Source organism: Heptranchias perlo, chromosome 19 (assembly GCF_035084215.1).
Source record: "Heptranchias perlo isolate sHepPer1 chromosome 19, sHepPer1.hap1, whole genome shotgun sequence".
Taxonomy (NCBI): domain Eukaryota; kingdom Metazoa; phylum Chordata; class Chondrichthyes; order Hexanchiformes; family Hexanchidae; genus Heptranchias; species Heptranchias perlo.
The window spans coordinates 8781852-8800009 of NC_090343.1; the positions used below are offsets into that span (position 1 = coordinate 8781852).

Here is an 18158-nt window from a genome sequence, read left to right on the forward strand (position 1 = left end):
CAGTTTGAAATAAGAAAAGAGGGTCAAGGGTGGAAACGAATGCCTAAAGTAAGGAAAAACTATGATGTTTTGTTTCCAGGTGAGTTCCTTAAACAATTCAAAATTTGCTGTTTTGATTTCATAGAATCATAGAATGGTTGCAGCAGAGAAGGAGGCCGTTCAGCACGTCGAGCCTGTGCCGGCTCTTTGTAGGAGCAATCCAGTTAGTCCCATTCCCCCTCTTTCCCCGTAGCCCTGCAATTTTTTTCCCTTCAAGTATTTATCCAATTCATTTTTGAAAGCCACAATTGAATCTGCTTCCATCTCCCTTTCAGGCAGCGCATTCCAGATTATAACTACTCACTGTGTAAAAAAGCTTTTCCTCTTGTTGCCTTTGGTTTTTTTGCCAATCACCTTAAATCTGTGTCCTCTGGTTCTCAACCCTTCCGTCATTGGGAACAGTTTCTCTTTATTTACTTTATCCAAGCCCTTCATGATTTTGAACACATCCATCAAATCTCCTCCTTAGCCTTCTCTGCTCTAAGGAGAACAACCCCAGCTTCTCCAGTCTATCCACTTAACTGATGTTCCTCATCCCTGGTACCATTCTAGTAAATCTTTTCTGCATCCTCTTTAAGGCCTTCACGTCCTTCCTAAAGTGCAGTGCCCAGAATTGGACACAATACTCCAGCTGTGGCCGAACCAGTTTTTTTATAAAGGTTCAACATAACTTCCTTGCTTTTGTACTCTACATCTCTATTTATAAAGCCCAAGATCCCGTATGCTTTTTTAACTGCTTTCTCAACCTCTCCTGCCACCATCAAAGATTTGTGCACATATACCCCCAGGTCTCTCTGTTCCTCCACACCATTTAGAATTGTACCATTTAGTTTATATTGCCTCTCCTCGTTCTTCCTGCCAAAATGTATCACTTCATACAACTCTGCATTAAATTTCATCTGCCATGTATCTGCCCATTCCACCAACCTGTCTATGTCCTCTTGAAGCCTATTATTATCCTCCTCATTGTTTACTACATTTCCAAGTTTTGTATCATCTGCGAACGTTGAAATTGTGCACTGTACACCCAAGTCCAAGTCATTAATACATATCAAAAAATGCAGTGGTCCTAGTACCGACCCCCGGGGAGCACCACTGTATTCCTTCCTCCAGTCTAAAAAGCAACTGTTTACCACTACTCTCTGTTTCCTGTCACTTAGCCAATTTCGTATCCATGCTGGCACTGCCCCTTTTATTCCATGGGCTTGAATTTTGTTGACAGTATATGGACTTTCAAAACGCCTTTTGAAAGTCCATATACATAACATCAATCACATTCACTCATCAACCCTCTCTGTTACCTCATCAAAAAACTCGATCTTAGTTAAACATGATTTGCCTTCAATAAATCCGTGCTGGCTTTCCTTTATTAATCCACACTTGTCCAAGAGACTGTTAATTTTGTCCCGGATTATCATTTCTAAAAGCTTCCCCACCACCAAGGTCAAACTGACTGGTCTGTAGTTGCTGGGTTTATCCTTACACACTTTTTTTGAACAGGGTCTAACATTTGCAATTCTCCAGTCCCCTGGCACCGCCCCCATATCCAAGGTCGATTGGAAGATTATGGCCAGCACCTGTGCAATTTCTACCCTTACTTCCCTCAGCAATCCAGGATGCATCGCATCCGGACCGGGTGACTTATCTACTTTAAGTACAGCTAGCCTTTCTAGTACCTCCTCTTCATCGATTTATTTTTTAGCTCATCCAGTATCTCAACTCTCTCCTCTTTTACTGTGACTTTGGCAGCATCTTCTTCCTTGCTAAAGACAGATGCAAAGTGCTCATTTGGTACCTCAGCCATGCCCTCTGCCTCCATGGGTAGATTTCCTTTTTGGCCCCTAATCGGCCCGGCCCCACCCCTCCTCTTACTGCCCGTTTACTGTTTATATGTATATTCAAGACTTTTGGATCCCTTTTATGTTATCGATTTAATTAAAGCCAGAACTCCCTCGATGAAAAAAGAGATAGAGAGTAAGATGAAGCAGAAAAAAAGGGGCATATGACAGATGTCAGGTTGATAACACAATTGAGAACCAGGCTGAATATAGGAAGTTCAGAGTGGAAGTGAAAAAGGAAACAAGAGGGGCAAAGAGAGAGTATGAGGATAGACTGGCAGCAAACATAAAAGCGAATCCAATAGTCTCTATAGGCATGTAAACAGTAAACAGGTCATAAGAGATGGGGTGGGGCCGATCAGGGACCAAAAGCAGATCTACTCATTGAGGCAGAGGGCATGGCTGAGGTACTAAATAAGTACTTTGCGTCTGTGTGTAGAGTGCAGAAAAGATTTACTAGAATGGGGCCGAGGGACTTGAGAAGCTAGGGTTGTTCTCCTTGGAACAGAGAAGGTTGAGAGTAGATTTGATTGAGGTATTTAAAATCATGAAGGTTCTGGACAGAATAGGTAGAGAGAAACTCTTCCCATTGGCGGAAGGGTCAAGAACCAGAGGACATAGATTTACGGTGATAGGCAAAAGAACGAAAGGTGATATGAGAAAAACTTTTTTATGCAGCGAGTGGTTAGGATCTGGAATGCACTGCCAAGGTGGGGGGGTGTGGTGGAGGCAGATCCATTTATGGCTTTCAAAAGATAAGTACTTGAAAGGAAAAAAATTGCAGGGCTACGGGTTTAGGGCGGGGGAATGAAACTAGCTGGATTGCTGTTGCATGGAGCCTGCACGGACTCGATGGGCCGAATGGCCTCCTTTCGTGCTATAACCTTTCTATGATTCTAAGACTTCTGGATTCCCTTTTATGTTAGCCCCCAGTCTATTCTCATACTCTCTCTTTGCCCCTCTTATTTCCTTTTTCACTTTTCTGTACTTTCTATATTCAGCCTTATTTGCTGTGTCTGGTGTCCTCCCATTCCCCGGATTAAATTGCAGCTTTATTACCAACTGTTCCCAGGGGGAAAACTCTCCAATGGGTGGAGTCATACCTAGCACAAAGGAAGGTGGTAGTGGTTGTTGGAGGCCAATTCTCTCAGCCCCAGGACATTGCTGCAGGAGTTCCACAGGGCAATGTCCTGGGCCCAACCATCTTCAGCTGCTTCATCAATGACCTACCCTCCATCATAAGGTTAGAAGTGGGGATGTTCGCTGATGATTGCACAGTGTTCCGTTCCATTCATAACCTCTCAGATAATGAAGCAGTCCGTGCCCGCATGCAACAAGACAACATTCACGCCAGGCAATGACCATCTCCAACAAACGAGAGTCTAACCACCTCCCCTTGACATTCAGTGTCATTACCATCGCCAAATCCCCTATCATCAACATCCTGGGGATCACCGTTGACCAGAAACTTAACTGGACCAGCCATATAAATACTGTGGCTACAAGAGCAGGTCAGAGGCTGGGTATTCTGTGGCCTCCTGACATCCCCAAAGCCTTTCCGCCATCTACAAGGCACAAGTGTGATGGAATACTCTCCACTTGCCTGGATGAGTGCAGCTCCAACAACATTCAAAAAGCTCGACACCATCCAGGACAAAGCAGTCCGCTTGATTGGTGCCCCATCCACCACCCTAAACATTCACCACTGGTGCACCGTGGCTGCAGTGTGTACCATCTACAGGATGCACTGCAGCAATTTGCCAAGGCTTCTTCGACAGCACCTCCCAAACCTGCGACCTCTACCACCTAGAAGGGCACGGGCAGCAGGTACATGGGAACAACAGCACCTGCACGTTCCCCTCCAAGTCACACACCATCCGGACTTGGAAATATATCACCGTTCCTTCCTCGTCACTGGGTCTAAATCCTGGAGCTCCCTTCCTAACAGCACTGTGGGAGAACCTTCACCACGCGGACTGCAGCGGTTCAAGAAGGCAGCTCACCACCACCTTCTCGAGGGCAATTAGGGATGGGCAGTAAATGCTGGCCTTGCCAGCGACGCCCACATCCCATGAACGAATTTTTAAAAAAAATTAAGGCCTCAGAATCCTGATCAAAAAAGGTTCTCGTGTTTTCCTGTGCACAGTCATAAATCACAAAACTGTGTGGAAATTTATTGCAAAAAGTAGTGTGCGAAGACTAGCATAAGCAGCTATTTTCTTTTAATTTAGAGTTGGCCTTTACAGAAAAGTGTTTCCTGTTATTAGTAGATGGCTTTTTCATCTTTCATGAGATGCAGGCTATAATAAATGCTTCAGAAATTTAGTGTATATATAATCAGAAGAAATGTGTTACCATGTGACCAGTTGCTCCCCCCGACCCCAAAAGGCTTTGTTGATGTGCCTAACGACAACTGGCTCGCTTATTATCGGCACAGACTTGGGAGCAAAATATCAATGTATCACCTCAGCTGGGGACTGATGTGTGGTGAGGGTAGACCAAAGAGAAGCCACCTAACGCTCTAACTGAGAACCTTATAGTGAAGCAGATGCAAAAACATTTTACCTTCATGATGTTTTCTAAAGCAGGAGCATACATGGTTAAGGGCACCACTAAACTGTACAGAAAGTATGTAGATGTTGAGTGGACAAAGGGTTTGGGTTTGGTTGTAATGGCCCTAACTATCTAATGGTCAGTGGTGTTCTGCAGGGGTCGGTGCTGGGTCCCCAACTCTTTACGATCTATATTAACGATTTGGAGGAGGGGACCGAATGCAACATATCGAAGTTTGCAGATGATACAAAGATGGGAAGGAAAGTAGAGAGTGAGGAGGACATAAAAAACCTGCAGGGGGATATAGACAGGCTGGGTGAGTGGGCGGAGATTTGGCAGATGAAATACAATATTGGAAAATGTGAGGTCATGCACTTTGGCAGGAAAAAACAGAGAGCAAGTTATTTTCTTGATGGCAAGAGACTGGAAAGTACTGCAGTACAAAGGGATCTGGGGGTCCTAATGCAAGAAAATCAAAAAGTTAGTATGCAGATGATCAAGAAGGCCAACGGAATGTTGGCGTTTATTGCTAGGGGGATAGAATATAAAAACAGGGAGGTATTGCTGCAGTTATATAAGGTATTGGTAAGACCGCACCTGGAATACTACATACAGTTTTGGTCTCCATACTTAAGAAAAGACATACTTGCTCTTGAGGCAGTACAAAGAAGGTTCACTCGGTTAATCCCGGGGATGAGGGGCGGACATATGAGGAGAGGTTGAGTAGATTGGGACTCTACTCATTGGAGTTCAGAAGAATGAGAGGCGATCTTATTGAAACATATAAGATTGTGAAGGGGCTTGATCGGGTGAGGATGTTCCCAAGGTTGGGTGAAACTAGAACTCGGGGGCATAATCTTAGAATAAGGGGCTGCTCCTTCAAAACTGAGATGAGGGGAAACTTCTTCACTCAGAGGGTGGTGGATCTGTGGAATTTGCTGCCCCAGGAAGCTGTGGAAGCTACATCATTGAATAAATTCAAAGCAGAAATAGACAGTTTCCTAGAAGTGAAGGGAATTAGGGGTTACGGGGAGTGGGCAGGAAAGTGGACATGAATTTAGATTTGAGGTTAGGATCAGATCAGCCATGATCTTATTAAATGGCGGAGCAGGCTCGAGGGGCCGATTGGCCTACTCCTGCTCCTATTTCTTATGTTCTTATAACCAGCCAACATTACCTGGCCTCATTCATGTGTCTACATTTCAGTGAGGTACTGGAGGGTTACCAGCGCCCATGGAACTGTGCTCCAGCATGTCCGTACCTTCAGGAGAGGGGTGGAAGGGGAAAGCTATAATTGCACTTCATGGCACAGAGCATTGGTGCAGCAGATGACTTTTTAATGAAACCAAGAAGATTTTGAGTCTGTAAAGCACTAAACTGTACTCTTAAGCAAACAATTCATAGATTTCCATCTAATTTGTCAATAGTGAGGTCTAACACTTGAGTTGTAAACCAAACTCACCTCTGCCTGTTCAGGTGGAAGTTATGGATCCAGTGGCACTATTTGAAGAAATGTAGAGTTCTCTTGGTGCCCTGTATTCCCTCAGTTGTTACTGGTGCCAACTTGGCTCAGTGGTATCACTGTCACCGAATTTATCTCGTTGCAGTCTACGGGGCTGCCTTTGGCTAACTAACAGCAGTGACTACCCTTCAAAATAATTAATTGGCTGTGAAGCACTTTGGAGTGTCTTGAGGATGTAAAAGGCATTATATAAATGCACGTTCTTTCTTTCCTTTACCAAAAAAAACAGATTAACTGGTCACCCATCTCATTACTGTTTATATGGTATCTTATATGCAAAGTTATTGCCTTCGTAATGTCAGTCACTGTACTTCAAAGTAATTCATTATATGCAATGTAATAATAGAGGGTATGGCAGCCTAGTGGTTGTGGTACTGGACCAGCAATCCCGACCACCATGGCAAGTTGTCAAATTGAATAGAATAAAATCTGATAGTGTGTGGGCTGGCACCAGAGAAAATGACCATGAAAGCTGATGGATTGTCAGAAAAAGCCAACTGTTTCACACTTACTTCAGGGAAGGGAACCTGCCATCCTTACCTAGTCTGGCCTACATGTGACTCCAGTCCCACACTACGTGGTTGATTCTTAATGTCCTCGGGACAACTAGGGGTGGACAATAAATGTAAGGAGTATGTTATTTTGCTAGTATCGGCCACATCCCAAGAACAAATATAGAAAAAATTTGAGACGTATCTGATACTTGTTACGGTGCTTAAATAAGTACAGGTGATTTTTTTTTTTAAGACATCATCTAGTGACTGTATGATTTGTAACTTAATGTTTTTTTTCTCAAGAGAATTCCAAAAAAAAATTGATGCTGGTAACTAGACAGAGGAATGCAACAGGTACCATGGTTTTTCTTCTCATAGTGCATCAGCAGTCGATACACAACAAGCTTCGAGCCTAAAAATGAAAAGCATAAATCCAATAGTTTCCACTATTTGGTATATACAATATTGTATTGTACTTGCATATTATAAATAGAAATTGAGAAAACTTGATCATGTAACCTTGTAGAAAGCAGGTCTCTATTAAGGAAGCACACTGTTGATAACTTGCATGTTTTATAGAAGTACCAAATTTGACCAAACAGAAATTGATTTTTTTTTTGGTAATGTTTTATAAGATCTGTCGCAGTATTAGCAGGAGTAGAAAAGAACTGTACTTTTTATATTCAAGGAAATTTTCCTCAAACTTGCTTAAGGAGTTTGGTGTACTCATCACATTTCTTGTATAAAGAACATTTGAGTTTTCAGGACTGCTGTTACTGTGACTTAAAATGTGTTGAGGTGACAAGTTTAAGCCGCCATCAGGCTCATCAGAATAATCAAAACCTGAATAGCTAGAACGTAAATCAGAGGAGGCTGTGATCAAATTTTACTGTGCTCTGGTCAAACTGAACCTTGAGTACTGTGTCCATTTCTGGTCGTCCGAGAAACAAGGGACACATTCAAGCACTGGAGGCAGTCCAGGGAAGTTGCAAGACTGATCCCCTGTGTCAGAAATCTGAGTTATGAGGAATCACTGGAGAAGCTTGGGATTTTCAGTCTGGAACGGTATACGGTTATTTTACGACACGGAAAAGGTAAATCTGGACTATTACTTTAAATTAAATTGATAGTAGTAGAAACAAAAACCCTAGAATCATTTTTTTAAAAATTAGATGCTGCAACTTGGGTCTTTCTGGATGAATGAGCTAAGATGGGACAAATGGCCATTCTTGTCTGAAATTATGTTGTAATATTTGTGAATATCAACTTTTAATAATTTAGGACAAGTATCATGCCATATTGAATGAAGAATGGACAATTTAAAGCATGTATTAATTTGTTACATACTAACTCTTCTGGAAAAATTAGTAAATATTTAGTAATGAAGGGCCTAAGCCATTCACATTAATATGCGAGTACAATACATGTTTACAGATCACAAAAATACTAAGTGTTTTGCCAGTAAGTACAATTTAACTTTGAAATAAAAATTCTATTTTTTATTCTGGGCCCCGAGGGCAAACACCAAGCTGATACTTACTGAGGCTCTAAGGAAATGATCCCCTTGATACTGGCCAGGTCATTAATTTCAGCCATTAGTTTATGGAATCTACGCTACTCTGCTATTTACACTTAAAACAAAGTATATTCTCAATATGGAGAATCTTCAATGCTGCGTAATGGGTTAATCTAATGAAGGAAAAGATAATGGAACAGTGTGTTACAGTGGTGAATCAGAGACTTGGAAGTCACCAGCTAAAGTGGAATGTAGTTTATTTGCATACAATATTTGGCATTTTCTGTTAGTTATCCAGCCTCGCTTTCTGTGGTGGCTTTCTGTTTAGCATGTGTACGTATTTGCAGCATTTATATATTAAAAAAATGCCGAGGGGACTGAGCGCTGAAGTTCAGGACCTTGCTATTGTACGGGTGCAGTTGATTAAAAGTTTGTTTAAATGCTACCCACAGTCACTTGTTTTTCTTGATGCACTTCCCAAATTTTAAATTTTTTTTCCTACCTCTATTGAAATAACTGTGAAGAACGGTGTATAAATGTAAGATGTCATTGTGTATGAATTACAATGGAACCCTAATTACACACACTCTTGATATCTGCAAGAACTTTTTGTCAGACTCTGAGCTTATTTTTGCATATGAAGTACTGGCCCTCCATTACCTTGCTCAATTGTCCATTATGCACGTTTGAGTAAGTGTTGGCAGGCTTATCTGGAGGACGTCAGAGCTGAGCCTGCCCTCATCTGACATTCATGTGCACTTCTGGCAGGGGTTGCTGATTTTTGATCAGAAACAGGAGCCTTGATCCAATTTCGCTTCCTTAAACCCAATGATGTGTAGCCCTCCCTACTGCAGGCCCTTATGAGATAAGCTAACTTGAACCTAGGACCTTTCTGGCCCCGAGGCAGTGACTTTATGATTCATTGGGGGAGCCTCTCCTACGTTTCTGAATTCAAAAACTTGGTCTCCTAGACTAAGACCAATATTTAGTAATGGGCCGGTGGGAATGTGTTGTGATTGATGGAATGGATCAGTGATTGCATCAAATAAAAGTCCTCTGTTACTGTGCTGTCACAGTTGGGAAACTTTTTTTAAATCATGTGTTTTTGTTTTTAATGGAACAAAGAAAATCAGAGTGGGGCTTTTACAGGAACAATTATTTCTGACTGATTTAACAGATGGAGCTAACAAAATATTTTTTTAAACAATTGAAGTTCTTTTTCGCCCCAAGCCACTGAAAATTTATGGTCTACATGGTAGTAAATTGTGATGAGATGAACCTAACATTCCACATTCCTGCACCTTCTCTTCTGTGTACCATAGCAGATAGGCCAATGCTTTAAAGCAGGCATTACACAAATTGTCTTCTAAGGGTACATTTACATCTGCAATAGATTCAGCATTTAGTTAAGGGGAGCCTCTGCTATATGATAAAGTTGGTGTGTAAACAGGGATGCTTGTGAGTGATCTGAATATAGATTTCACTCAAATTTAAGAAGGCTTCAAACTGATATGAAAGCAAACATTGACATCCAGTTTAGAAGCATCATTGTAAGTTGACTCTCCAAGCCACAAGCAGACTCGAGAGTGATTCACTCTCTGTTAACTTTGGGAAATGTAAGTGTAGCCTAGTTTCTTCATCCAATTTCTTGTTATGAAGCTAGCTATGATTCTGCTTCAGTTTTGAATGTAAAAGTTTACTCCCTCCCCCTTCTCTTCCCCCCCCCCCCCCCCCACCCTATTTACAGTAGAAAAAGAGGATAGCATGCCGGAAATCTCAAGAAAACTAATATTGAATCGGGGACAGGGACTTGATAAAATTAACATAAGTAAAGCAACAGTAATGAAGAAAATAATGTAAGGAATCTTACAACACCAGGTTATAGTCCAACAATTTTATTTTAAAATCACAAGCCTTCGGAGATTATCTCCTTCGTCAGGTGAGTAGTGAATGAGAGCTTCTCAAATCGCATATCTTATATTAGGCTGGAACACCATCACACCAATCAAAGGTGTCGTTGGTGCTCAGACAGGTTAGCCATGGAAAACAGTAGGTCCCAGTATGCTGAATACACATTGTGTCAAATTACACAGACACAGAGAAAGAGACCTGAAAGAGAGAGAGAGAGAATTTTCAGTTGTATTAAAAACAGATAACTTTTTTTTCCCTTGCTGGTGGGGTTACGTGTAGCGTGACATGAACCCAAGATCCCGGTTGAGGCCGTCCTCATGGGTGCGGAACTTGGCTATCAATTTCTGCTCGACGATTTTGCGTTGTTGTGTGTCTCGAAGGCCGCCTTGGAGAACGCTTACCCGAAGATCGGTGGCTGAATGTCCTTGACTGCTGAAGTGTTCCCCGACTGGGAGGGAACCCTCCTGTCTGGCGATTGTTGCACGGTGTCCGTTCATCCGTTGTCGCAGCGTCTGCATGGTCTCGCCAATGTGCCATGCTCCAGGGCATCTTTTCCTGCAACGTATGAGGTAGACAACGTTGGCCGAGTCACAGGAGTATGAACCATGTGCCTCCCAAAGATACACAAAGCCAACACACCCGGACGTCCTATCGTATCAGGCAACGGAACCCTGTGTGAGAACCTCTCTGGATACGTTGAGGGCATCCTGAAACCCATCGTACAGGGAACCCCCAGCTTCTGTCGCGACACTACAGACTTCCTACAAAAACTCAGCACCCATGGACCAGTTGAACCAGGAACACTTCTCACCACAATGAACATCTCTGCACTCTACACCAGTTTCCCCCACGATGACTGCATCGCTGCAACAGCCTCAGTACTCAACACCAACAACAGCCAATCTCCAGACGCCATCCTACAACTCATCCGCTTCATCCTGGATCACAATGTCTTCACCTTCGATAACCAGTTCTTTACCCAAACACACGGAACAGCCATGGGGACCAAATTCGCACCCCAATACACCAACATTTTCATGCACAAGTTCGAGCAGGACTTCTTCACTGCACAGGACCTCCAACCAACGCTATACACCAGATACATCGACGACATTTTCTTCCTATGGACCCACAGCGAAGAATCACTGAAGAGACTACACGATAACATCGACAAGTTCAATCCCACCATCAAACTCACCATGGACTACTCCTCAGAATCGGTTTCTTTCTTGGACACAGGAATCTCCATCAAAGACGGGCACCTCAGCACCTCACTCTACCGCAAGCCCACAGACAACCTCACGATGCTCCACTTTTCCAGCTTCCACCCTAACCACGTCAAAGAGGCCATCCCCTATGGACAGACCCTACGAATACACAGGATCTGCTCAGACGAGGAGGAACACGATGGACACCTACAGACACTGAAAGACGCCCTCGTAAGAACAGGATATGACGCTCGACTTGTCGATCGACAGTTCCGAAGAATCGCATAGACCTCCTCAGAAGACAAACACGGGACACAACCAACAGAGTACCCTTCGTCGTCCAATACTTCCCCGGAGTGGAGAAACTACGCCATGTTCTCCGCAGCCTTCAACATGTCATCGATGACGACGAACACCTTGCTAAGGCCACCCCCACACCTCCACTACTCGCCTTCAAACAGCCACCCAACCTCAAACAGACCATAGTTCGCAGCAAATTACCCAGCTTTCAGGAGAACAGCGTCCACGACACCACACAACCCTGCCACGGCAACCACTGCAAGACATGCCAGATCATCGACACAGATACCACCATCACACGAGAGGACACCACCCACCAGGTACATGGTTCATACTCCTGTGACTCGGCCAACGTTGTCTACCTCATACGTTGCAGGAAAGGATGCCCCGGAGCATGGTACATTGGCGAGACCATGCAGACACTGCGACAACGGATGAACGGACACCGTGCAACAATCGCCAGACAGGAGGGTTCCCTCCCAGTCGGGGAACACTTCAGCAGTCAAGGACATTCAGCCACCGATCTTCGGGTAAGCGTTCTCCAAGGCGGCCTTCGAGACACACGACAACGCAAAATCGTCGAGCAGAAATTGATAGCCAAGTTCTGCACCCATGAGGACGGCCTCAACCGGGATCTTGGGTTCATGTCACGCTACACGTAACCCCACCAGCAAGGGAAAAAAAAGTTATCTGTTTTTAATACAACTGAAAATTCTCTCTCTCTCTGCCTTTCGGGTCTCTTTCTCTCTGTCTGTGTAATTTGACACAATGTGTATTCAGCATATTGGGACCTACTGTTTTCCGTGGCTAACCTGTCTGAGCACCAACGACACCTTTGATTGGTGTGATGGTGTCCCAGCCTAATATAAGATATGCTATTTGAGAAGCTCTCATTCAGTACTCACCTGACGAAGGAGATAATCTCCGAAAGCTTGTGATTTTAAAATAAAATTGTTGGACTATAACCTGGTGTTGTAAGATTCCTTACATTTGTCCACCCCAGTCCATCACCGGCATCTCCACATCGAAGAAAATAAAAGCACTAAAGAGTGTCAAATCCCCAGGACCAGATGGTTTCCATCCCAGGGTTTTAAAGGAAGTAGGTGAGCAGATTGCAGATGCCCTAACTATAATCTTTCAAAGTTCTCTAGATTCAGGAACTGTCCCTCTAGATTGGAAAATTGCACTTGTCACTCCGCTTTTTAAGAATTGTAAACAATTTTACAACACCAAGTTATAGTCCAGCAATTTTATTTTAAATTCACAAGCTTTCGGAGGCTTCCTCCTTCCTCAGGTGAACGTTGTTGGAATCTCCACCGGCATCTCCACATCATGGCTTTTTAAGAAAGGGAAACCGGGGAATTATGGACCAGTTAGCCTAACATCTGTTGTGTGGAAATTGCTGGAGTCTATAATTAAGGATAGGGTGACTGAACACCTCGAGAATTTTCAATTAATCAGGGAGAGCCAGCACGGATTTGTGAAAGGTAGGTCGTGCCTGACAAACCTGTTGAATTTTTTGAAGAGGTGACTAAAGTAGCGGACAGGGGAATGTCAATGGATGTTATTTAAATGGACTTCCAGAAAGCATTTGATAAGGTCCCACATAAGAGACTGTTAACTAAGATAGAAGCCCATGGAATCAAGGAAAAAGTACGGACTTGGTTAGGAAATTGGCTGAGCGAAAGGCGACAGAGAGTAGGGATAATGGGTAAGTATTCACATCGGGAGGATGTGACTAGTGGAGTCCCACAGGGATCTGTCTTGGGGCCTCAATTATTCACAATATTAACGACTTAGATGAAGGCATAGAAAGTCTTATATCTAAGTTTGCCGATGACACAAAGATTGGTGGCATTGTAAGCAGTGTAGATGAAAACATAAGATTACAAAGGGATATTGATAGATTAGGTTGAGAATCCCTACGTGGTCAGTTTTTGGTAAAATATTAAAATGCCTACGTGGCAAAGAAGCAGAATGCAAAATGGTTAGAAAGGGTTAATTAGTTAGTAACTGAGATTGATACAGGTGGCCTGGCCCTCCTGCTGGGCCATATGTTTGCTTAGTCAGCAGGCCTGTATTGTCTTATCAATGATAGGTCTTTGATGTGAGTCAAGGACTGGTCTGAATGTCTCCATGTTTATGGCAGATCAATATAGGTAACGAGCTTAGCCAAAGTTGAAAGACATTCCAGGTTGGGAGATAAGGAACAGAAGGAACAGGGAAGAACATTCCAAGTTGGAAGGTGAGGAAGTATCCCCTTTGATGTCTAATAGCAACATGGTCAGCACATGGATTGTCTATGATTGGCCAGAAATAATGTAACCCCGCATGGCAACCTGTGCCCGGCTTATGATTGGTGTTGACTCTTGTGTTAATGATATTCCAACCCCTATTGATTTGTATAAAGGTATGAGTCTTTGTCTTTGTCTTTGTCTCCTTATTCTGTTAGAATCGTTCGGATTCTCTCAGGAATCTGAATTGAAGCTACAGACTAAGATCTGCTATTAAAGTTGTGTTGAACTTTACGGTGTACTCGAATCAGTTCTTGCTGAACCAGACTGAGGGGAAAGAATCCGGTTCGTCATGGTGACTGGGCAAATGGAATTCAATGTAGACAAATGTGAGGTCATCCACTTTGGATCAAAAAAGGATAGAACAGGGTACTTTCTAAATGGTAAAAAGTTAAAAACAGTGGATGTCCAAAGGGACTTAGGGGTTCAGGTACATAGATCATTGAAGTGTCATGAACAGGTGCAGAAAATAATCAATAAGGCTAATGGAATGCTGGCCTTTATATCTAGAGGACTAGAGTACAAGGGGGCAGAAGTTATGCTGCAGCTATACAAAACCCTGGTTAGACCGCACCTGGAGTACTGTGAGCAGTTCTGGGCACCGCACCTTTGGAAGGACATATTGGCCTTGGAGGGAGTGCAGCATAGGTTTACTAGAATGATACCCGGACTTCAAGGGTTAAGTTACGAGGAGAGATTACACAAATTACGGTTGTATTCTCTAGAGTTTAGAAGGTTAAGGGGTGATCTGATCGAAGTTCATAAGATATTAAGGGGAACGGATAGGGTGGATAGAGAGAAACTATTTCCATTGGTTGGGGATTCTCGGAGTAGGGGGCTCAGTCTAAAAATTAAAGCCAGACCTTTCAGGAGTGAGATTAGAAAACATTTCTACACACAAAAGGTGGTAGAAGTTTGGAACTCTCTTCCGCAAACGGCAATTGATACTAGCTCAATTGCTAAATTTAAATATAAGATAGATTGCTTTTTGGCAACCAAAGGTATTAAGGGATATGGGCCAAAGGCAGGTATGTGGAGCTAGATCACAGATCAGCCATGATCTTATCGAATGGCGGAGCAGACACGAGGGGCTGAATGGCCTACTCCTGTTCCTATGTACCCCACCGGTTGAACCAGGCCCACATCTGAGCTCCACCACTGACATTTGTATATTTGTGATTTAGGAAAGGTTACAAAAAAACTCAATGAAAAATGGGACAAAATCAGTTTAATGCTTTTCCCTAATAATTAGACTAATTATTGGGGAAAAGCATTAAACTGATTTTGTCCCATTTTTCATTGAGTTTTTTTGTAACCTTTCCTAAATCAATGCACTTGATTTCTCAAAGCAAAATGGCATAAACTGTATAATTTAGTTTAGTTTACCTGTTTCCTCAGTTTTCAAAATCCTTTCAAGTGAGTCACACAGTAGTGGGGTACCAGTCCACGAGTCCTTCAACTATTGAAGCTGTGCAGCTGTCTGGAAGTGCAGAGCACTCTCATGGACCTCCTCTGTGTCTATTTTGGAAGAATATTGGGAGGTGGTTAGGGTTGTAGTTGGCAAAGGAAAACCCAAAAAAAGGCAATGGATAATGAGCCTTAGTGAAAATGGGTTGCACTTTTCCCCACCCCCATCAAAAGTGAAACGTTTCTTTTATTAAAATAAGGGGGCTGTCAACATGCTGACCTTCAAATGTGTGTAGAACAAAGAAAAAAAGTGTTGAGTTAACTCCATGTGTTGTGAAACTGGAGTGTAGTAAAGAGCCTGGATGCCAGTTTGTGACGGGTATTATTATGTATGTATCAAAATTGAAATTGGTTATTAGATCTTTCTGGTCACCTTTGGTGTTGTAGTTATCTCAGGAATGTGAATTTTTGCTATACAGTAAATTCACACTACTGTTATTTGACGATACAGAAAACCATTTTTCTAAAGGGGAATGGAGCTCTATCGGAGGTAGAACTATAAATGGTGTAGGCAATACAGTTTGTGATATGGAGTATTTATAGAGTGAATGTTGAGTGATCAACTGACTGAGGACGTATGACTGGGCTTCAAGAAGGGCTCCAATATCTGTGTAATTTAACATACAAGTATGTGTTTTCACAGTGAAATGGTGGATCGTGGACACATTGCACAAGTCAAATGGCTGAGTCCTCTATTCTACTACAAAGTGGAGCTCGGGCTTTCCCCAGTGAACTGGTTTTAACATATTGAGTCGCTGAGCCATACAGATCAAGTAAAATCTGCCTGGTTGCCCACTCGATTGCTGTCCCACAAGCTCTTCTAGAAGTGCTTGTGTGTAGACATTGGGTGAGGGCAGGATTAGGCTTAGCTGTAATGCCCCCACAGGCAAATAGTTTGCCAATACCGCTGTCATAAAGATCGACTACTAGGGCAAGAAAGTACGAGTAACCATGGACCTGTATCTCAACAAGAGTCAATGTCTGCTGATGGGAGTTGGGAGGGAGAGAGGAAAATAGAATAAAAAAGGTTATTTTTTAAATCAAACTATCAAGCTTTACATCTTTTGATAGCCATTCCTTTCACTATAGGTGGGATTGTGATGCAGGTTAGGGAATGTAAATTATTTCAAACATTTAGATTATCAAATGCTGCTTTGTATAGTGATTATTCTTTGTGGAGACATTTGATATGCATACTTTAGAGGCCACGGTGTTAAAATATTTTGAATTGTGCTGAGGGCACATTTTTTATGAACAAGAATTCTCCACTAAGCCCAATAAACCTTTTTGACAGATGTCCATTTAAATGTTCCCCTCTCTGACTGCATCTAATTGCCTCTTGAACTAATTTTCTGTTTTTCTCTGTAACATGCACCACCCTTAACTAAAAGGTCTTTTCTGAAGTAGCTATCACCAGCTTGATGGGATGTTCATGAGTGGTCCTAATTGGTTTGATGCCCTTCTCCACCCAACCTTTGGGGGAAGTATCTAGCGTCCAGTTAAAATGTTGCCACATTAACTTGACAGGAACCTCTCATGGGTCATACTACCCCTCTATTATTTCACCCCCCACACGAAAAAAAATCAATTTATCTAGGTCTCTCTCAAATTGTAGCCAAGAAGGTGAATAACCTATTCCGAATCCTTCACTTGCATATACTGAGTTGCCTGCTAAGTGATGTGCAAGAGTGACTGACAAAACTGCTTACAAGTTCTTCCTCCCCACAGAATGGCTAAAGTTGGGAATTTGGAAGCCTGCAGTCATGTACCAAGTCTACAGTGCAGTCTTGGAATGTAAAGGAATGATTCTACTTCACACCAAAAAAAACTTTCACTTTTGTATTTTAAATAAGGGTCAGAGCAGTAACTTCATTTTGTTTTAATAAGTTCTGCATTATATTTTGATTCCTGCTGTGGTTGCAGTGAATGAGATAATCTACTGTAAATGTAATTTGGTTCTGTCTTTAGAAGCATCAGTTCCACATTACCAACAGTGAGGAAAATTGAGTAATTTAAAGTCTGAAATAAATAAAAAGTCACTTTTTTGTGTTAGTCATATTTAGGGAACCTTTCTTTAAGTTAATGTCAGGAATAATTGGCTACGTCTACATAACTTAGGTATGAATCATCAACATCATGCCTCCTTGGGTAACAGTGTTATCATTGCGATTTCAGTAAAGTATAATTGTGGGGAAGTGATATTATCATACCATGTCCACTTGGAACTGTGGAAAACATTCAGAAGTACAATTATTCCAAACCTATCTGGAGAAAGAATTTTGATCTAGGATGAAGTGCTAGTGTTAAGTAATGTGAGGTAAAGAATTAAGAGTGCCATATATGAAGGGTTGGCACAGCATTAAAACGGTTTAAATGCATTTATTCCTATTGGTATTGGTTCCAGTGCACAAAATGAGCCTATTGACAATGCTGGTTCGGAACTCAGATTCCTGAGGGATGAGTAGAAAGATGCTTCAGCCCTAATTCAACTCAGAACAGCTTTTCTTTCCTAGTTGAAAGCTTTCAATGGAATCTAACTTGCCTGCATATAACTTTTTTTTATATAAGTAATGCAGTTCACTTTGGTAGCCCTGCTGAACGAACTCTTGTGATAAACTGAAACTCTGCATTGTTTAACTTTTATAGGGTGAGCAAAGAAACCAGCACCTCAGAAGATCTGTCCCAAGAGAGAAATGTCAAGGAAAGACTGAGTCATTTGGCATCCACTGGTAGATTGGTATGTATGATATAACTATTCAGATCAAGTATCTGTGAATGTTATTTCCGAAGACTAAAAGTATGAAATCTCTTGTTTTCTAGTGCACCATATTTTAAGGTTGCCTTTTTTAAAGTAAATTCTTTATAAGGCACACCGCAATATGGTAGAAATGCATGAAGGTATGACGCATTATGTATATTAGTTTTTTTAAAATTTAGTCTTGGGATGTAGGCATCGCTGGCAAGGCTGGCATTTAGTGCCCATTCCTAGTTGCCCTTGAGAAGGTGGACTGCTGCA

At 42.3% G+C, this 18158-nt stretch overlaps 1 protein-coding gene across 1 annotated transcript in view; it reads left to right on the top strand.

The window, feature by feature from the left end:
* LOC137335131 (E3 ubiquitin-protein ligase Itchy-like) overlaps positions 1-18158 on the top strand; it is an 89181-nt gene that overhangs the window by 19480 nt on the left and 51543 nt on the right. The window contains exon 2 of the mRNA XM_068000255.1: positions 17789-17879. The gene's annotated coding sequence lies outside the window, so the exon portion shown is untranslated. The remainder of the gene's footprint in view (positions 1-17788; positions 17880-18158) is intronic.